Genomic DNA, 22,805 nt, shown 5'->3' on the forward strand with positions numbered 1-22,805 from the left:
ACCATAGATAGATGACATAAACACATATAGTGTACAATTGAAGAGAAATGCAGGGGCATATTTATCATTGTTTCACATAGCATAATGCAGCAAGCCACCTTGCTGCTCTGCATGAAAGGGAAAGGGCAGTAATGCACTGTATTTAGCATTATACGGAGCATTCCTGTCCTTTTCTAGTACTGGCCCACTTATCGCTGACTTGCACCAATCCAGGCACCCTTGGGTCAAGGTGCAAGGGTGCCTGCTTTGATGGCAGGATTGTTTTTGTGAGGAAAATCCTCAGAGGAATTTTCCTCTTTCTATGTGTGCTGCAGAATGCAGCGCACGTCGAAAGTGGAAAAAACACGGAGAGATAAGGATTTTTCTCCTCGTTATGCATTTTGATGCACTCCCATGTCTACCACTAATGGTAAATCTGGGATTGCACCAAATTCCTTGGATGAATGCGTGGGAACACCCATGCTCCAACTCTGGAATGCCTCCCTGGGGCAGAGTAACACATGATTAGCACTACCTTGTGTAACTCCAGATTTATCAAGCCATGCATGTCCACGCAAGGTGGTCTTGTTTGGCTTGATAAAGCTCAGTTAGGTTTTGCATCGCACTAAAACTTGGTAAATATGCCTTGCAATGTCCATTGATATCAATATTTTGTACAATCTTGCTTTTGTTAAATGTCTTATTGAATACCAATGAAAGTCAGACAATACAAAAACCCTCAAAATGACCTCAATACAAAAATGAGGAAGAAGAAAATGTATTATAATTTACCTTTCCTTATCTTGAAAGTTAGCTGCTGCTGTCCTTGTTGACAAAAGAACTGGTCCAAAAGGAAGGAGAAAAGAGAAAGAACAACTGAAGAGAGGGAGAATGGGAGGCACATACTCAAACACACCCAAGTCTTTTACACAAACTCATATAAGAGGCAAATTGCCCCATGTCTTTTTAGGTCAAACCTGGGCAGCGCATGCGCTGCTCTGCGAGGCATGCTGTATTAGAGTATGGACATGAAGCTCGCCTACTTTCATTGGCTTGTGTCCGTGTCCTTTGTAAATGCTGGCTTCTGATTTGTTAATAGGCTTAGTAGTCCTCCCTTAGTACCGCCTTGTCTCATTTTGTAACCTCCCATGAAATCACCCCCTGTTACATGTGTTGTTACTCAGTAGGTTTTATTTATAGCCTCCGAGCACTATTTGGGCAAATGTTTTTTCCTGCCTGCTGTTGCAGACAGGACACGCTCTCTCCCATCTATTTTTTTATTTTTTTATTTAACTAGCACTGCAAGCCTCAGTTGGATTAATGACAGCCGTGCCTTTCGTTTGTTAGTTGTAGACAGAGGCATTCCATGGGCGCCTGTTCCGTGCACTTCCCCTTCCTCTCCCACTTGTTTTATTTTGCTCCTGCATGGTTTGGCTTCGCACAGCATGTAAGATGTTGAAGTTGAATACCACTTTTGAGTTCATATTTTATTTGAAAGTATTTTCTTTGAAACTCTTAGTTGTAGTCAGAGGCATTCGGAGGGCGTCTCTTCTGTTCCGTGCACGCCCCCCACCCCTCCCACTTGTTTAATTTTGCACCTGCATGGTTTGTCTCGAGTCGGCATCTTGATTTCGGAACAGTGCACAGGGTGCCTTACTCTTCAAGGACTTGTAGCCGAGGTGAACGGTTTTATTCAGTGTGTTAGTTCTCCCTCTCACTGTTGCTCCCTGAAGTCTCCAACAACGTGTCACAGAGTCCTAAGTTAGTGGGTGGATCATGGCAGCGCTTTAGTACCAGAAACACTAAGCCTCACCCCAAACTTGTAAATATAAATGGCATTACCTCATTTGTTTAAGGAAGCCTGAGTCATGACAACAAGAAAACAAGTATTTGCAATGCAATAGGTCTTGTATTTGTGATAGTTAGAGTTATAGGAGTTGTAATTGAGAATGTTTTTTACCTATCAATCAATCAATGAATCAATCAATCAGGTGTTTGTTAAGCGCGATAACTCACCCGTAAAGATCTCAAGGTGCTGGGGAGTGGGCGCAGGTTCCAGTCCATCAAGGAGGGGGTCTGTCAAAGAGCCAGGTTTTGAGGTTCCTGGCGAAGATGGGAGCGATGTTGTCTGTCTGAGGTGGAGCGGAAGGTCGTTCCAGGCTCTGGCCGCGCGGAAGGAGAAGGTGCGGCCTCCCGATCTGGTCTTTCTGGTGCGGGGGACCACAGCCTAGGAGAGCTTGGCTGATCGTAGGGTCCTTTGGGGTGCGTGGAATTTGAGTCGGCTGTTCAGGTATGCTGGTCCAGGGTCGTGGAGGGTCTTGTGAGCGTGGGTTAGCATCCTGAAGGTGACTCTAGCTTTGATGGGGAGCCAGTGGAGTGTGGCAGTGTCTTGGCAGGTTGGGGACCAGTTTTGCTGCGGCGTTTTGGATGTTCTGTAGCTTGCGGGTGAGGTTTTTGTTTATTCCGGCATAGAGCGCGTTGCCGTCGTCGAGCCTGCTGGTGTACAAGGGCGTGAGTGACGGTCTTTCTGTGTTCGAGAGGGATTCATTTGAAGGTCTTACGTAGGAGGCGGAGAGTGTGGAAGAAGGAAGACGAGACGGAGTTGATCTGGCGGTCCATTTTGAGCTCTGACTCCAGGATGATTCCCAGGTTGGGTGCCTGGTCCGTGGGGGTGGGCGGGCTTCTGAGGGCGGGGGACCACCAGGTGTCGTTCCAGGTGTCGGGGTTTGGGCCCATGATGAGTACTTCCGTTTTGTTGGTGTTTAGTTGTAGGCAGCTGTTTTTCATCCATTTGGCGACAGCTTCCATTCCTTCTCGAAAGTTGTGTCAGGTGGTGTTGGGTTTGTTGGATAGGTAGAGGATGAGTTGTGTGTCATCTGCATATGACACAATGTTGAGTCCATAGGTTCTGACGATGGGGGCGAGCGGAGCCATGTAGACATTGAAGAGCGTAGGGCTGACGGAAGACCCCTGGGGGACTCCGCAGGTGGTAAGTGTAGGATCCGGGAGGAAAGGGGAATGTCTGACCCGCTGCGTTCTGCAGGAGAGGAAGAAGCGGATCCAGTCGAGTACCTTGTCTTGGATCCCTGCGTCGTGGAGTCTGCATATTAAGGTGCGGTGAGAGACTGTGTGCACAAGGAGCTCTGCAGCAGGTGCTTTCAAATTCTAAGTTATTGATAAACTCAGCACACCCCACTACCTATGCATTTTGTTTTGGAGTCTAGTGGATGTATGAGGTATGGAGTGGAATTATGAGGGTTTTATTGGAATTGTTAGTTGTGAACTGTGTGTTGTGTTGTGTATTTGTATAGTGAAATTATGTGGCATGGTGAATAGGTTGCACTGAGAGCTGCAGAGAATAGACAGAAATGAAGAATGAGAGGGATAGGTAGCTTGTGTAGGAAGCCGTTATTGAACTTGAGACAGAGGAGCAGAAATAGAGTGTTAGAAAGAAGGGGAGAGAAGGCCATAGACGCATAAAGCGGGAGGGTTTGTGTATGCAGAAGACACCCTAAGAAGAGGATGAAAGTGTGGGTTTGAGGGATGGAAACAATGACAATTTACGGGATCAAAACTGTGCTTGAAGACCTGAAGTTAACCACATGAGAGAGGTAGGACTATTGTGTGAGAGAGCAAGAAAGATGGGTGAGAAAGAGTTCGAGAGAAAGAGAGATAGAGGGACAAGTGGAAGGGGCTCCTTGGGCGAGGTGAGAGGTGGACTAGTGCACAGTATGAGAAATTAGAGAAAGGTAACGTGTGAGTAGGCAATAAAAAGAGGAGACATGTAGTGTGAGTGAGGGATGAGAGAGGGCAGTGGATTGTGAGATGAGAGAGGCTAGTGGGAGTGGGAGAGAAAGATGAAAGGGGAAGTGGGTATGTGGGGGAGAGATGACAGTGTACACTTTAGACAAACAGACGCAGAGCACTAACAAAAGCTGCCTAGTGAGCAGGAAGAACTTTCCTTACTTCAACTGTTGTCATAGTGTTGTAAGATTTGTGTGTGTTCTTTGTGGACTAAAATAATCTCAACAATACATGTGCCACTCATACAAATGCTGTGGAGATGATATATAGGCTGAATCAGTAGTGGATTACCGGTTGTTGCACTATAACACACAAAATTGCCTGTTTTAGAATACAGTCAAAAGACAAATCAAAGTTTACACAAAAGCAGGATGCCAAAATACAGGGCCGGCTTTAGAGCGGTGCAACCAGTGCGGCTGCTCTGGGTGCTGACCTGGAGGAGCCACTGACCTGGGGGTGGTGAGGGGTGCCGGGAGGGGGGGTGCTGAGTTTAACAATAACTTACATTTTGAAACCACCTGCTGCAGAGTTCCTTGTGTACACAGCTTTCAGGCAGAAATAATAATGTCAAGATAACTCGTGTGATTAATGTTCCTGCTAGAGAAAGAGAGAGATAAAGATTGGAGTTTTCTCTAGTGGCAGTTTTGACTCACCATAAAGTAGCACTAAGGGTTAATATGCCTGCTGCAAAGAACAGATCTATATGTTATGTGGATAGGCGAGTGGATTATTAAAATCAGCCTTTCTCAGCGCTTTAAACCAAATTAAATGTACATGAGTGTGGGTCTGTGTAGAGATGAGGAGCACTTTTGCCAGGTGGTGGTGAGGTATTCCGAGCAGGAGGTCATGGTGAAAGGAGGCACCAAAAAAGACTGTTGCACTGGGCGCCACCAGTTCTAAAGCAGGCCCTGCAAAACATTACACCATTTCATTAAAAAAACATGTGTGTCCTGTTTTACCACTCTTTAAACCTCATAGCATAGAGGTAACAAGTTACTCTATATAGCAGGTTCTCTACCAAGCCCCAACAAATTCACAGGTTAAAAGTAGAGATTGCTGATCAATCAAAAAAGACGTGCCTAATAGATTAAAGCTGCATGCCTCGGGATATGTGATATATTTCCGTCAAATGTATCAGTTTCGCACTTCTCAACCTCACGTCAACTTATTGGAGCACGTTTGATAAACCACTAATCATACAAATACACGTGTGCATGCATCTGAAATTTGAAAGCTTGCAAATTTCACATTGTAAGGTTTGCTGCTGCCTAGACTCGACCTCAAAAGGTAATGAAAATGTTATAAACTTCCCCTTATTTATTTGAATAAAATAATGCAAGAGGCTTAACATTCTCAAGTTATATGTTTTGTTCAAGTGAGAGTTTTGTGAATTAATTAACGAGTCATAGAACAGTCATACGCCACAACTTTGTCAATCAAGACCTTGGAATATCGGTACCTCTCATGAATATTTGTTCACAGTCATAAAGTTAAAGGGATGTTACATTTTACGGGGGAGACAAACAAAACGAAACTTAAAAAGACAAGAAATTCAAATTTTAACTGACTCACCTTCCATCCATTCTATCAGGAAAGGTTGGAATGAGAGGTGAATGATCCATGCTATCAGGAAAGGTTGGAGTGAGAAGTGAATGAATGCCGGAATGTATGGGTATGATAAATGGCACACCCTCCTCTGGGCCTACCACAATCAAGGCCTGAAAAGGAGTAATTCCCCACTGTTACAAAAATGTGCCAAAAAGGCAAGTGAAGATTTTAAAAAAACAAAACACAGCAACGTAAATAAAATAGAGTTCAGTAAGGAAAAGCGAAACAATAGTTCAGTTGTAAGGTGCCCAAAGTGCAAACACTTACAAATGATAAAGCAAAATAGTTATTTAAAAATTAAAGTTGAATAGAATGCAAAAGAAGTTGCTAGAGAGTTACCTAAAGAGAAACAAATAAAAGTAGCATGACATTAAACATTTAAGAGATATAACCATCAACGCAAACTAAGAAATTGCCAAATAGAGGTTTACAAATTAGAAGATAGAATGTAGAATATATCTGGCAGCCAGAAGACAATAAATATTTCCACTTTAAGAATTTTCCATATCCTCACCTATACGTTTTTATGGTTTAATATTTTATATTTAAATATTGAACATTCAAATATAAGATATACAACTGGAGTCAAACATTTCCACCCAAGGAATGTCTTAAGGTATGCAAGGTCCAAAACCTACGGTCAGGTGTTGTCCCAGAGTCCTAAAAAGTCTGTCTTAACACCACTCATAAACAAGTCGATCAAGAAGTTGTCATCATGAGAACATCACAAACATACATCCCTCTCCCCACTGTAATCAATGAAGCCCAATGCTCATTAAATGCACTGGATTTCTCTGTATCCATCTCAAACATCAACACATATCATTTGTTCGCACTGGAAACAATAACCACCTGTCACTATATTGTCAGAGCCCAAATCAACCTCTGGCTAGGAGGAAGTACAATACAAAACTGCCAGAAAGACATGCAATAACACCTCTCCTCGCCATCCCCACCATTTCCTTGGGACGGTGTCAGTCGCCAGGGCCCTAACCAGCTTTAATTTCAACATGCCACTTCTGTTGAGAATCAGAGATCGTGATAATTGGGCATGTCCCCAGTACCAAACCAATTTCCCAAGACACAGTCCCTTTCACTGGAAAAGTGTGTCGGAAGCCCAGATATTACTCTGCGACAAGAGCCACTGGCAGACAGAGCGACACTGTCGCAGAAGAGAAAGTGGTGCAGAAAGAGAGGACTAGGCAAACTGGGTAGAGGCGACAGTGGGGCACCTTTACCATAAGCCTGAGCCCGAATCCCGGGGCCTGATGGTAGTTGTAGTCATTCTTGGAGGGCAGCTCTACTAATTCGTGAGCAGTTTTTACAGCGGGTCATTCTTGGAATGCTGGGAAGACTAGTCTGTGATGGATGGTCAAGCTACAGATTACTATTTTCCAGTCCTTGCACAATAGCTGATGTTAGTTATAAACAGCGCACCTTGGTTCCTGTTACCCTGCATATGTGTTCCGTATTTCTAGTTGTTGTTCTTCCTGTGATGTTATACATCTCCGCTAAAGTGCATTTTGAAAAGCAAATACAGAGCAGACATAGAAGTAGGACTACACATAGGCAATAATTAGCATCTTTTATCTATGCTTAACTATAATCAGGGCTTTAAATTGGATGATAAAAGTGGCTGCAGGAGGAGGGGGTTCTCTGTATGCAGCGAGATCTAAATAAATAAGGGAATGGCTTGAACATGTAAATGTGTGCTTAATCTTCCCATGCCTACACAGCTCTTGAAAGCAGAGTGAGTAATGCGAAATGAGAGATTTTTGTTTTAAGCAAATAAATGCAAATTGCATGTAGACATTGTAATGTCACACGTACGGTTTTTGCGGGGTAGTGAGCCACAGTGGCAATTTGTGTGGGTCTAGAAACGGGAGCAGAAGTACTCATGTAGCAGGCATTGGGTTAAAAATATACCAAGGAAGCAAAGAAAATATTGAAGCGTCCGCACGCTCACTTTGTCCACAGTAAATAACAAGCGCATGGGCACATGAAAGAATGCTGCCCTTTTTAACATCTGCATAAGAAACAATTGATTAATGGAATGTTGGACAATGCAAATATTCACCCCAGTCACAAGGATCTGGGTTTAATCCATCATTATTTTGCTCACCACACCACCCCAGTTTGGACCCAGCCTTATGCAAATCAGTCTTGACCCTGCTCCTTATGGGAACAGTCCAGCCCGAACTGCCAAGCCAGGTCCTCCCTGGACCCGAAACAAGCATCCTGGGACAGGTTTCAGTGAATCACCCTTCATCAGCCAGGCAAGCTTAATCCAGTGGTGTAGTGAGCACGGGACCAACTTCTGGGCATACCCTTCCTGCTTAGGGCGACATATGCAAAAGAAACAATTGATGGCCGGAATGCTGGACAATAAAAACATTCACCAAGGCGTAAGGATACCGCAGTTAGTCCCTGCTCTGTGGGAGGTAACAAAGACAAAAGAAGGAGGGACAAGAGGATGGATTAACCAGTAGCAAGCAAGTATTTTTGAATGACACTGAAACAAACAAATGAAAGCAATGGGCTGTAAGCCCACAAAGAAGTATATATATAGGATCATCTGGAACTCTAAAGCAATAGAGAAAATGAACATCGTAATCTCAGCTAAGCCTGTAGATCTGCTCAATAAACAAATAAACCCGAAGACAAACTATGAAAAGACAGTAACCACGGTAGTTGCAGCTCTTCAGGAATACTCTAACAGGAAGGAAAAGAGAAGGAGCCTTCAAAAAGGAAAGAACAAAGACCATGAATCAGCAAAATTTAATAGCCTGATTAGATTGCAGTTTTCAACTATTCAGGGATAAAACAGGAAGAAATTAAAAAGTTGAAAAAATTACTCCAACGGAAAAAAGCTTAAAAACAACAGGACAAAAAAGATAAAAAATGGATAGACCTACATCAGGCAGTAAAAAGTAAAAACAGCAAAGCTTTTTGGAGCCTAGCTGCCGAACAAATGGGTATAAGAAAAACAGCACAAGCCCTTCCAGTGACAGCATTGGCTTGGGAAACACACATCTCAAACCTGTATAAACCTAATACACAGAAGGTGGAAAATGGTACCAGCAGCCTCAAGGAAAGGGTCAGACAAATACTGATGTTGTAGCCTCAACAACAACTAAGCAAATAGCTATCCTTATAAAGGTCGCAAGATCCACGGCAGCTATGGGACTGGATGAGATACCGATTAAGGTTCTTCAATTAAATCCGGACGAGTGGAGCAAATTTCTATCCCCCATGTTTCTTCACTGTTTTTCAATAGGAGATGGTGGGGGAGTATAGTGGTTCCTATTCTAAAAAACAGGCTCCAGAACAGATCCAAAGAATTAGCGGCAAATAGCCATACTCGACGCAACAGGAAAGATCTTTGCAGCCTGTGTCTTGGACCACCTTAAAGACCGGGCCATTCCCAGCTGAGTAATTCCTATGTTCCAGGCAGGATTTCGCCCAAAACATTTAGTAATAGACAATATTGCAATTCTACAAACGATACTTGACAAATATGTTTTGTCAAAATCACAAATTGTAGATTGTGCTTTTATTAAGTTTACAACGGCTTTTGATAGGGTAGACACTCCAACACTCTGGAAGAAATTGGTGAGGATGGGAATCCCTAAAGATTTACTTACAATAATTATATCCCTCCATACAGAAACATTGTGCAGAGTTCAAATGGGGGGATCAAAAGGCTTAACTAGACCAATTCCCATGCTGAACGGTCACAAACAAGGTTGTCTCCTTGCTCCCTTGCTATTCTCCCTTTATTTAAGCGACTTACCAGAGCACCTTATTCAAATAAAAGAATTTCCTCCGAAACTGACATTGAGTGACATATACATTTTTATGTACGCGGGTGAGTTTATGATCTTAGACCTTACACCGATAGGGCTCCAAAGAAACCTAAATGCACTTAGTAGCTATGCCGATGACAACTTCTTAACCCCAAATATCTCAAAAACTAAAATTTTACCCTTTAGAGGAAAAAAGCGACCACAACCTTTTAATTGGACATTGGGGGGAAAATCGTTAGAATCTGTAAATGAAAATATACTTATCTTAGTCGCATTTCCTCACAAACTCTACAGAATTATTCCCACTTGCATCATTTAGGTCGTTAGGCAGAAGCCCATGTAGGAGCAATGCTAAAGTTATATTCCTCTTCTGGAAATAGACATTTCCAACCTCTGTTTGAGGTCTATCATATGAAAATCCCCCCCCCCCCATCTTAACGAATTGTCTAGAGTATATACACATAAAAACTTGGAAATATGTAAAAACAAGAGAAGGAAATTCCTTACGGAATTTGACAAGAGTAAATTAAGCTGTCCCGGCTTAAGCATTACACCTTGAACTCTCCCTATCCAGCATATATGTAAGGGCTATCTCGAATATATTAAGATGGGCTTATCATCTTCTGCACACTGACTCTGGCTCCTTAAGGCACATCTTAAAATCTGAGACTTTTAGAGAAGAGTCATCACGATACACTTTTAATAAGAATCTTAAAATAGCTGTTAATCAGTCTCATTGCACAGTAGCACTTTTACAATGCTGGACACCGGCACTCTTGAAGCTCTTTCTAAAAAATATGGTTCCAAGATTAAGCTTTGATCTGGACGTAGAGCATTGTATACAATTAAAAAATATTAAAGAATACGCAAAAACTATAGTCTATAAATCCTGAGAGAAATATACAAATTTCTCATAAGATCATAGGGTCTGGCGTTGTATTCTTGTACTAAGGCTGGAAATCCTCCCTTTGAAAGTATATATAGTAGAGTGGAACAAATCTGAAAATACATCTGGGCTCTGTGATTTGTGTAAGGGAGGAATACAAGATCTAACTCATATTCTATCTGTCTGTCCTAACCCAACCCTAGTTGAAGCCAGGAGGAGGAATTTAAGGCCTATGAGTATTAGATGCAATACTACATCTATACAAAATCTAATTAAGCTTTGTTAATCACCACCGGATGAACCCGCTTGTTAACAATTGTATACATTTTTAAAGAGCTTTCTAAAGTTGTTTTAAAATTCATGAACATAATGTTTTAAAAATTATAAATATTTAAAGTTGATATTATGAACCAATGCTTTTAAGTACAACCTGTCTTTTCAAGTGCTCTATTTAAGCTTTGGGAAACCTACCGGATGAATTCATCTTTTATTAATCTTATAAATATCTAATGAATCTTATTTTAAATATGTCACAAAAATTTTGGGGAAACGTTATAATCTTTGAAATGCTTAAAGCTGATGTAATGGCTCTCAGTATAAATGTTTTAAAATTATGTTTGTGTATTTGTTGACCTCAGTGGAGGTCCATATCAAATTTAAAAAAACCTATTTCAAACTATATATATATATATATATATATATATATATATATATATATATGTAATATATATATATATATATACTAACGTGTATACAAGAGGTCTCGAAAGCTCGACTTAAATAAACACGATTGTGTGCTTTGATAACTGTTTACTGTTGTTTTCCATTGCATGATAAATAAATTGGACCCAAAAATAAGTATTTTTCGATATAGATTTCTTTAGAGTGCGATCTCCTTTAAAGGACCTTTATGAATCTCTGAAGGTACCAGCCTGAAAAACTCAGTATCAGTGGCCATCCGTCTGCAGGAGTGGTTCCATGCATCCGCCACTTTTTTTATAAGGAGTACTCCAATTGGTGAACATATAGTCAGAAAAGTGCCCTCTCTCAGATATACTCTGAATGTGCCAATGTTTGAAAATCACCCTTCATCAGGGTTTGGCCGTAGGACAAACAATTGGATCAGATCAAGAACCCAACACTAAAAACTAGCTAACTGCCAACTACACGCCACACCACGGCAGTTTGGGGCTTTGGACCAGTTTGACGCACATGTAATTGCCCATCTATGAGGCTTGACAGACGCACAGCTCTACTCCTCAGCTGTGTGCACTGAGGCACGTCTCGGGTGGTAAACATGCAGCTCTATGGAGGCCACACAGTGGTAGACAGTGTGCAAAGGTTTCCTTCTCTCCATCCACTAGACATTCTTCATGACAGTGCCCTGCACAAGTAAGACATTTCAAAATACCTTGCTAGATGCAGTCGAAAAACCTGTGTGTGGTAAAATGTTTACTGGAGTCGTCCTCACCGACCCCCCCAATCCACACAGCCCCTGAACTTTACCTACAAAGCGTATGCTTGCTCCTTTCAGCAGGGTAGAATAATCAATTAAAGATTCAAGTCGCCCACTTTCCACCGGCTTTGGATAAGGCACTGCGAGACACAACTGGCTTGAAACAGTATTTTGAGCAGTAATTTTGAAAGAAATTATGTTATGTTTCAGCAGCCATGGATGCAGGAGGTACACGGAGGAAACATTCTGCTGTTTTTGAAATGCCAGTGAAATGGCGGCATTCCATTTTCAATGTAACCAAATCACTGTTCCGCATTGTAAAGGTACATCAGCCCCAGGAACTGCAGAGGAAGGGGCATCTTGAGATCAGGCAAGCACATTGGTTGCAGGGTGTGGGAGGCAAATGGCTCGGATTCCTGCTCTCTGTAAGACTGTCTCTGATGCTGGAAAAGAGGTGGTCACCTTGAAGTTCAGAGCCTTATTGTAAATAACAGGATCTTTTACTACCCTTCCCAAAGTATGCCAATTAGGTGAAAATACAGTGGCCACTCATTTCAGTTCATCATACATAATTTTGGTTCAGTCTGTTTATCACCAAAGAGCCTTCATGGCCTTATGCAGCATTTCAATGCAACTTTTATCGGTGAATTTTTAAATATGTGTTAATTTTACAGCCTACCAAATACTTCACTTTATACTGTAATCCCACTTCTGTTAAAGCGCTTTCATTTATAATAGTCCCAGTGCTAAATCCTCATTTTTTGTCCTTGTGACAGTGCTGCAGCTGTGTCTGTTCCCTGTGGTAATTCCACATTCTTAATCTTCTAGCCACGGCTGCTAGCTGCTTGCAGTATCCCAGTGCTAATAACTAACTCTTAGTCCTCTAGGCAGTGCTACAGCTGTGTCTCTGTACCTACTCGTAATTCCTCATTCTTAGTCCACTAGCCAGTGCTGCTAGCTGCTTCTCTGGTCCCATCAGTAATTCCTCATTCTAAGTCCTCTAAACAGTGCTGCTAGCTGTGTCTCTGTTCCAACTGATAATTCCTCTTTATAAATCCTCTAGGCAGTGCTGCAACTGCGTCTCAGTTCCCACTGGTAATTCCTCATTCTAAGTCCTCTAGGCAGTGCTGCACCTGTGTCTCTGCTCCCACTGGTAGTTCCTTATTCTACGTCCTCTAGGCAGTGCTGCACCTGTGTCTCTGTTCCCACTGGTTATTCCTCATTCTAAGTCCTCTAGGCAGTGCTGCAGCCTTGTCTCTGTTCCCACCGATAATTCCTCATTCTTAGTCCTCTGGCCAGTGCTGCTAGCTGCTTCTCCGGTCCCGTCAGTAATTCCTCATTGTAAGTCCTCTAGGCAGTGCTGCTAGCTGCGTCTCTGTTCCCACTGGTAATTCCTCATTCTGCATCCTCTAGGCAGTGCTGCAGCTGTGTCTCTATTCCCACTGGTAATTCCTCAATCTAAGTCCTCTAGACAGTGCTGCACCTGCGTCTTTGTTCCCACTGGTAATTCCTCATTCTAATTCCTCCAGGCAGTGCTGCAGCCGTGTCTCTGTTCCCACTGGTAATTCTTCATTGTTAGTCCTCTAGCCAGTGCTGCTAGCTGCTTCTCTGGTCCTGTCAGTAATTTCTCATTCTAAGTCCTCTAGGCAGTGCTGCGAGCTGCTTCTCTGGTCTTGTCGTTAATTTCCACATTTTAAGTCCTCTAGGCAGTGCTTCAGCTGTTTGTGTGTTCCCTGTGGTGATTCCTAATTCTAAGTCCTCTAGGCAGTGCTGCAGCTGTGTCTCTGTTCCCAGTGGTAATTCTTCATTCTTAGTCCTCTAGCCAGTGCTGCTAGCTGCTTCTCTGGTCCCATCAGTAATTCCTCATTCTAAGTCCTCTAAACAGTGCTGCTAGCTGTGTCTCTGTTCCCACTGATAATTCCTCATTCTAAATCCTCTAGGCAGTGCTGCAGCTGCGTCTCTGTTCCCACTGGTATTTCCTCATTCTAAGTCCTCTAGGCAGTGCTGCACCTGTGTCTCTGCTCCCACCGGTAGTTCCTCATTCTACGTCTTCTGGGCAGTGCTGCAGCTGTGTCTCTGTTCCCACAGATAATTCCTCATTCTTAGTCCTCTGGCCAGTGCTGCTAGCTGCTTCTCTGGTCCCGTCAGTAATTCCTCATTGTAAGTCCTCTAGGCAGTGCTGCTAGCTGCGTCTCTGTTCCCACTGTAAATTCCTAATTCTACATCCTCTAGGCAGTGCTGCAGCTGTGTCTCTATTCCCACTGGTAATTCCTCATTCCAAGTCCTCTAGGCAGTGCTGCACCTGCGTCTTTGTTCCCACTGGTAATTCCTCATTCTAATTCCTCAAGGCAGTGCTGCAGCTGTGTCTCTGTTCCCACTGGTAATTCCTCATTGTTAGTCCTCTAGCCAGTGCTGCTAGCTGCTTCTCTGGTCCTGTCAGTAATTTCTCATTCTTAGTCCTCTAGGCAGTGCTGCTAGCTGCTTCTCTGGTCTTCTTGCTAGTTTCCACATTTTAAGTCCTCTAGGCAGTGCTGCAGCTGTTTGTTTGTTCCCTGTGGTGATTCCTAATTCTAAGTCCTCTAGGCAGTGCTGCAGCTGTGTCTCTGTTCCCAGTGGTAATTCCTCTTTCTTAGTCCTTTAGGCGGTGCTGCTAGCTGCTTCTTTGCTCCCAGTGGTAATTCCTCTTTCTTAGTCCTCTAGGCAGTGCTGCTAGCTGCTTCTCTGGTCTTGTCGCTAATTTCCACATTTTAAGTCCTCTAGGCAGTGCTGCAGCTGTTTGTTTGTTCCCTATGGTGATTCCTAATTCTAAGTCCTCTAGGCAGTGCTGCAGCTGTGTCTCTGTTCCCAGTGGTAATTCCTCTTTCTTAGTCCTCAAGGTGGTGCTGCTAGCTGCTTCTTTGCTTCCAGTGGTAATTCCTTATTCTTAGTCCTCTAGGCAGCGCTGCAGCTACTTCTCTGCTCCAAGTGGTAATTCCTCATTCTTAGTCTTCTAGGCAGTGCTGCAGCTGCTTCTCTGGTCCCAGTGGTAATTCCTCATTCTAAGTCCTCTACACAGTGATGCAGCTGCTTCTTTGGTCCCGTCGGTAAATCCTCCTTTCTAAGTCCTTCAGACAGTGCTGCTTACTGCTTCTCAGATCCTGCTGGTAAGTCATCATTCTTAGTCCTCTAGTCAGTGCTGCTAGCTGCTTCTTTGGCCCCAGTAGTAATTCCTCATTCCTAGGTCTCTAGACAGTGTTGTAGCTGCTTCTCTAGTCCCAGTGGTAATTCCTCATTCTTAGTTCTCCAGGCAGTGCTAAAATTGCTTCTCTGGTCCCAGTGGTCATTCCTCTTTCTCGGTATTCTAGCCAATGCTGCTGGCTGCTTCTCTGGTCCCAGTTGTAATTCCTCATTCTTAGTCCTCCAGACAGTGCTGCTTACTGCTTCTCAGATCCTGCTGGTAAGTCCTCATTCTTAGTCCTCTAGTCAGTGCTGCTAGCTGCTTCTCTGTCCCCAGTGGTAATTCCTCATTCCTAGGTCTCTAGACAGTGTTGTAGCTGCTTCTCTAGTCCCAGTGGTAATTCCTCATTCTTAGTTCTCCAGGCAGTGCTAAAATTGCTTCTCTGGTCCCAGTGGTGATTCCTCTTTCTCAGTATTCTAGCCACTGCTGCTGGCTGCTTCTCTGGTCCCAGTTGTAATTCCTCATTCTTAGTCCTCCAGACAGTGCTGCAGCTGCTTCTCTGCTCTCAGTGGAAATTCCTTATTCTTAGTCGTCTAAACAGTGCTGCAGCTGCATAAAGGGACGTCAATTAACCACAAGGTACTGCACCCTTAATATAATTATTTGAAATAAAATCGCAGCTGAACAAACGTTTCCATTCGTTTTTATTGAAAGTGAGATGCACAATAAACAACAACCGCACATTTTTACACTAAAGCTAACAAAAATCTCACTTTCGAAAAAAACAAATGTAAGTGTATGCTCAGGCCTATTCTTTCACTTTATTATTGCATTAAGGGTGCACTATCTTATATGGGTACTAGAGGTCCCTCTACAACTCGACAGGAACACCTAGTAACAGCCTTTGGTACTGCACCTTTTCCTTGCTCTGTGGATTTTCTTTTATTCCTTATGCTATTGCTGGGATATTTCTGGGAAAAAAACATCATTTAAAATGCCAGGAGCTAAAAGTTTCACTAATGCGAGACCTGTTGCATTGCAAATGCTTGTTTTATTTTGTTTTCTTTCCAGTGGGCAGTGCTGTGCAGTCCTTCAATAAAACTCAAACTCACTTCTTTATTTTATGTTTGGACTCCATGAAAGTCCTAAAATAGAATTGCAGATATCCTCCCTAAGGAAAATAAATCTGGGGATCCTGCAGCTGCCACAATGTAATTAATCATTTTAACTTTCCTGTTTACTGCAGCAAATAGGCCTTTCAATGAATGCCCCCGTCCTCTGAGGACTTTATTTTGCCTCACTCTCCAGTCCTGTGCCGCAGATTATTATCGGCGACTCTTGGCTGTACCAAAGCACGCCAGCAGTGTGTGCTCTTGCTCAAAGATAAATTATAAACATTTAAATGAAGGGAAGGTGCAAAAATCACTTTGCCATATGTGGGAGTCAGATTTTCTTTATTAGCACAGACACATGATTCTTGTTTCCACTAGTAAACGATGCCTTTCCTGTGCCAATCAGAAACATGCCTTTATCTGATTCTTCATCCTGCAACCAGCACTAGCTTTTTCTCCCACCTTGGACTATCCGTCACTTAATTTCAGCCCCTTTTACCAGGAACCTCATTTTCTTGCACTACTGGCAAACAATGTAATTTTATCCCAGCACTAGTCAATGATGTCTGTTCCAGGGCTAACAGGCAACAGCTAATAAAATTAGTTAATTTTCAGTAAAACACTCACCGCTGGATCCCACTTGTGACTGCCTCCAGGCGTGCAATGTGCTCTGTGACCTCCAGATCGGCCCTTGAGTGGCTGTCTTCCCCTCCTCACGACTCCTGAGCCAATCCTCGCGCTGCAAGTGTTAGAGACCAGAGCTAGGGTGTGTTTGGTCAGGGGCTGGCAGTGCACCTTACTAGCCTTGGGGCTGTGACAGCAATCCCCCAGGCTCCTACATTGGAGAGCCTGGCGAGGGTTCAAGTGAGCATGTCGGGGTGTTCAGAGCAAGGCACCCGCCCAACCCGACATGCACACTTAACCCAAGGAGTCACTCATAAAAGCAGGCTCCCCCCCACCCCAAGTCGGCCTGGCTACCTAAAGTCACTCTTCTGCAAACATTGCCTGGGTTATGCCGCACAATAAGTAAACATTTAATTTGAGACCCCGGGGCAATAGGGCAACAAAGAAAACGGGGGCAACGCCCCCATGCTCCTAAAGAGAAATCGTTGCTGATTCTGAACTGTGTATATGAACTGTATGAATTGTGTGTCTTCTCTTAGTTCTATTTGAATGACCTTCCACTCCCAACACAAGGCACAAGCCTGGATTAGGGTTAAGCTGAGAATTCAGCACTATGCCCGGAAATCTGTTTAAATGTAATTCTGTCAGGCCTTTTAAGCCTGCATCAGTGTGAACATTCAACACCAACTCAGGTGGGGTAGAGGCAGGTATCCAGTGCTAATCTAGAATTTAAGACAGTAGATCTAGGGTTATTGCTGATCTTTATGCCAAATTCAGTGAGCCTGGCAGAAATGACCCTAGTATTTTACTGGTACCTGGACATTTTTGTCTGATCGGTAACCTCTCTATATATAATCGCATTCTAATATTCAAGAATGAACACAACAGATATTGTCATATTACGTTTACTTAAAGAAATCCATGTCATTAATAAGAACGTATAAATATAAAATTTAAGTAACACCATCACCAAATAAATCTTCTACAAATCCTTTCTCATCAAAACTTCCCGATGTACGTTTTGGAAAAATATTTGTTTGTAACACAAATTATTAAGAAAATCACATTCTAGTTAAACTTTAAATGACAAACGGAACTATAAACAAGAGCCTGTTTCCTTCTGAACGAGAAATCTATGTAGTGGATGTTTATTTCTACTGTGAAGTAGATCTCCCATCTCCCACGAAAAGGACAAAATACAAAAATATCCACGAGTCGCCCCATTCAACTTTGAAATCTGAAATTGGAAGATAGATATAGCTGTTTGCTATGTATACTAAGTCATTTTAGTAGTCAGGGTAAAGGAGTTACACACCCAAGATAACCCCTGCTCACCCACTTGGTAGCATGGCACGAGCAGTCAGGCCTATCTCAGAGGCAATGTGTAAAGCATTTGTATATATCACACACAGTAACACAGTGAAACCACTACAAATAGACACCACACCAGTTAAAAAATAGAATATCTTTATCTAAACCAAACAAGACAAAAATGGGGAAAAAACAACATACACAACTCAAGATATGTCTTTAAAAGGTTTTAGCAATTCTGTCTAACTATGGATGCTGGTATTTTATTTAAAGTACCTTCAGATGCATCAAAATTCACTAGGCAAAACAGCCGCAGAGGAGAGAAGCTTTGGAAAACACAGCGATGTATTGGTTACCGAGTCTGCAGGTAGGCGATGCGTCAATTCTGCTGAGGCAGAAGTGTTGCGTTGAATCCGGAACTGTATGAGGTAAGTGATGCATTGAAATCCAAGACAGTTCTGGTCTGTGGGTGACTCATCTGAAAAACTACCACACAGGTGCGATGCGTGGAAATCTGGACACGCTGGAGATCCGTGCGGTGGTGGCAAACAGGTGCTGCATCAGTTTCTTCAGCCACAGTCCTACGATGCGTCGCTTCTTTCAGCTGCACAGCAGACCCTAGGTCAAAATCAGTGTGGAGGTCTCGTACTTCGAAGGCATTTTGTGCTGAACTTGGGCTTTGGTTGTTTCTTCACCCGCTGACAGGCGCTGTGCCAATTTCTTTGGCTGCACAGCGGTTGTGCATGGAAATGTCTCCTGCATGGTGGTGCTGCATCAGAAAAACAGGCACTGCAAGGGCGATGCGTCGATTTTGATGGTTTCAAGCAGCAGAACAACCTGCATGGGCCTAGAGCTGGAATTGGTACCACAAGGCAGGTTAGAACTCCAAGCAATGGAGTTCAGGGATGCTGCAGATGAAGTCCTTTATGGTCCTGAGACTTCTAACAGGAGGAGACGCACAAGCCCTTGGAGAAACTTCACAAGTAGGATACACAACAAAAGTCCAGTCCTTTTCCTCTCCAAATCAGAAGCAGCAACTGCATTCCACCCAGCAAAGCAACACACAGCAAACAGGCAGTGTTCCTCCTCACAGCTCTTCAGCTCTTCTTCTTGGCAGAGGTTCCTCTTATTCCAGAAGTGTTCTAAAAGTCTTAGGTTGTAGGTCAAATACTTATACCCCTTTTGGCCTTTGAAGTCTTTGCAGTTTACAAGTTCCTGTCTTGCCTGCCCTTGGCTCCAGACACTCTCCAGTGGGGTTGAGACTAGGCCTGGGAGGTAAATTTCGTTCCGCTCGCGGAATTTGGGTCATTTTGCGTCCCGCGGAGAACGCGGAATTGCCCAAAACTCTGCGTTCCGCGGCTCCGCAGAATTTTTTTCTTGTTTGCGTTCTCAAAATGCGTGTTCACAAGATATTTCCCCCTGAGCACGCAAAAAGCGTTCTCGAACAGGAAAAATCATCGCGAACAGGCAATTCCGCGTGTTCGCGGAATTTCTACGTGCTCGCGGAGATTTTTTACCGTTTTGCGGAGCTTTGCGTAGCGCGACTATGCAAATTCCGCACACCCCTAGTTGAGACACCATTGTAAGAGGACAGGCCCAGCCCCTATTTAGGTGCAGGGAACAGCTCCTCCCACCACTGTAGTTCAGTAAGGGCCATCAGACTAACCCTGGGCGCCGTGCGCCGTTTACGAAGTAGGCGTAGCAGGCAGCGCTACGCACACGCCGCAGCAAAGCAGAACTGTCCGCCACCCACCTCCCGCCCGCCCTCATTTTAAAATAATTCAAAGAAGGTTAAAGGTAAATAAACCACCTTACCTTCAGTGCGGCGTCCCGGGGCTCCCTCTTCTTGCTGGACGGTAACTTCTTCACGCAAATGTAGATTTTGCCACACTACGCGCTGCTTCACGTAGCCCCACTACACCCACTACGCCCAGGCTTACATCAGACTGGTGATGGGCCATCAGCATATGAAGCTCACACTTCATCTTCCTTTGTTTGACTATCTAGAGTGAATGTCCCTTGTCAGTCTAAACCAGACAACATTGATTCCTCAGGCAAGCAGAGGCACAGGATGATTAATTAGGAAAACACCCACTTTCTAAAAGTCACTTTGTCATAAGGTGGTAGAATGCAGACCATATTTCAAATGTTCTGTGTATTTCTAAAAGCTCAAAGGCTTGTGAATTTTGAGCGCGCAACCCTGGAGTACGCTCCGTCCATGCACACTGATTATAATAGAGTCAAATTGGAGCCTCATCAGGTTCCAAACCAGGATGCACAGCTACCAAGAAATAATGCATTCCAACAATTTCATCCATAGTTCGTCCATTTTATTGTTTAATTTTGTTTTCACTCCATAGATCATTCTCATTCAAACAAGTCCAATATTCAAACATTTTCAACAAATGCCTATCCAGGCTTTTTGACACAACACAAGGGGGGTCCCCATTACTCATCGCATGATGTTGATTTATTTTTAAAAAACCCAATGCATTTTGGGTATATAATTGCCCTTCCTCAGGGGTAAGCTGTAATAAAAAACATAACATATAATTGCCCAATGTCCATACCCACAGGTAGATTACGTTGTTGTTGCTTGCTGCACGTTTACACAATTCTGATGTTCACCCAATCGTCATGCATCCTGTGCGACCAAAATAAAATAATTAATGGAATAGAAATCGGATACACGAATTAAGATACAAAAATCCAAATCAAGAATACCTTGCTAACTCTGTGTTGATTAGTAATAAAACATGCAATTCTGTGCCCGTCCCTAATGAACATAGTGTGTGCCACAAACTATCTCCCCAACCAAAAAAGGTTAGCTTAGTTAGGCTAAATCCTCATTGCACATATAACCAAAGTGACTTTGAAACCCTGTTACCTCACGAAAATTAAATTACCTTCAACCAAGTACACTAGAAGTCAGCTCAGTCAAGGGAGCAACTATGGTGAATACCCTTTAAACAAATCTCCAGTAATACCCGATGAGACCTAAAAAGGCTCTCACCTCAGTCTGGGTCTTGGGGTGCACCCAAGTCATATTTGTGTCAATCTTGGGTTGTAGGGGTGCCATCTGGCCACTTCTTACCCGAAGTTCCAAGTACACCACAGACCCCTGCCCTATCTGGCACTTCCTGGCCTTGATAGTGAGGTCTGCCTTCTGCAGAGCCTTCAATGCTTCCCAGAGGTGATGCAAGTGATCCTCACAACTTGAACTGAACACTGCAATGTCATCCAGGTAGGCGGAGCTGAAATCCTCCTACCCAGAGAAAACCCGGTTAACCAACCTTTGAAAGGTGGCAGGGGCATTTTTCCACCCAAAGAGCATCACACAGAACTTGAAGTGTCCCTCTGGCATTGAAAATGCAGACCTACCCTTGGCTCCATTGGTCAGGGCAATCTGCCAGTACCCAGACGTTAAGTCAAACATACTGAGGAACTTGGCAGCTCCCAGCTAAACTATGAGCTCATCAGCTCGGGGGATGGGGTGCACGCCAGTCTTAGTGATGGCGTTGAGCTCACAGTAGTCTACACAGAACTGCAGGGTTGGCACTAGGTGCAGCAACCTTTGGGACCAAGACCACTGGGCTGGCCCAAGGACTGTTGGAGGGCTCTATCACCTTTAACACTAGCATCTTGGAAACCTCTTTCTTGATGCTGGCTTTGATTTTGTCAGTCAACGTGTAAATCTTGTGTTTTACAGGTGGACTATCCCCAGTATTCATATCGTGGGCACGCCAGTAGATAACCCTGGGTTCAAGGAAAACAGGGAGGCAAACTGTCCCAACAACTGGCGACAGTGCTCCTGCTGTTCTAGGTTCAGTGTTGGCGAGAGGTAATAGGTTCACTTTCTTCCTCCATTCCATCATCTGTTGCCAGGAGCATAGTCACTTCAGATGTCTCAAAGTGAGGCTTGAGGCAGTTCGCATGCAGGACCCTCAAAGGGTACTTTGGAGACTGAAAGTCCACCAGACAGGTGATATCACTCTTGCTCTCCACAACCTCAAAAGGCCCAGTCCACTTGTCCTGGAGAGCATGCAACTCCACTGAGGCCATGACCCACACTTGTTGGCTAGGCTGAAACTCAACCAGAGTGACATTCTGGCCATACCAACAGTTTATATACTCCTGGCTGGCTTCTAGGTTTGCCTCAGTGACTGTCCTGATTCGGGCAGTCTGGTTTCTGAAGGGCAGCATGTAGCTAAATACATTCTAGGGGGGCTTCCTGGGAGTCTCCTCCTAGCCCTCTTTCATCATACTCAGAGGTCCTCTCACAGGGTGCCCATACAACAATTCAAAGGGGCTGAATACCAGTCCCTTCTGCTGTACATACTTGTAAGCAAATCGAAGGCATGGCAAGAGGATGTCCCACTTACGCCTCATGGAGTAAGTCAGACCAATAATCATGCTCTCAACCAACCCATTACATTGGGGGTAGTTAGGGGTGGTGAACTTGTAGGTTACACCACACTGTTCCCACAGAGACTTCATAAAGAAACTTATGAAGTTGGCACCCCTCGTCGTATGTCACCTCTTTGGGGAAACCCATATGGGAAAAGATCCCCGTCAATAGCCGGCCAAACACAGGCACCATCATTGTTCTTAGAGATATAGCCTCTGGGTACCAGGTATCATGGTCCACTAAGACAAGGATAAATCTGTTGCCCATGGCTTTCTCGGGATCCAGAGGCCCCACAAAGTCAATGCCCACCCTCTTAAAAGAGGTGCTTACGACAGGGAAGGGCTGGAGCAGAATCTTACATCTCCCTCCACTCTTGCCACTTGACTGGCAGGTCAGACAAGTCCTACAGTCAATAAGTAGAAGAATCTCTGCGCATGTGGGGCCACCAGAAGTGGGTAACAAGCCACTCAAATGTCTTTTTTCTGCCCCAAACGTCCTGCCAAAGGCACGTCATGAGCCAGAACCACTAGGAAGGCTCTGAAGTCCTGGTGTACAACCAGCGCATGGACTGACCCAGGCTCAGCAACCTTAGGTTCACGGTTCACTATCCAGGAGACCATTCTCCTAGTAAATCCATTGTGATCCAGACTCCTT

At 43.9% G+C, this 22,805-nt stretch overlaps 1 protein-coding gene across 1 annotated transcript in view; it reads left to right on the plus strand.

The window, feature by feature from the left end:
* Positions 1–22,805, plus strand: part of LOC146833564 (cytochrome P450 2D6-like) — a 413,996-nt gene that overhangs the window by 379,000 nt on the left and 12,191 nt on the right. The gene's annotated exons all lie outside the window — the stretch shown is intronic.

Source organism: Triturus cristatus, chromosome 4_2, assembly GCF_964204655.1.
Source record: "Triturus cristatus chromosome 4_2, aTriCri1.1, whole genome shotgun sequence".
In the NCBI taxonomy this organism is placed as follows: Eukaryota; Metazoa; Chordata; class Amphibia; order Caudata; family Salamandridae; genus Triturus; species Triturus cristatus.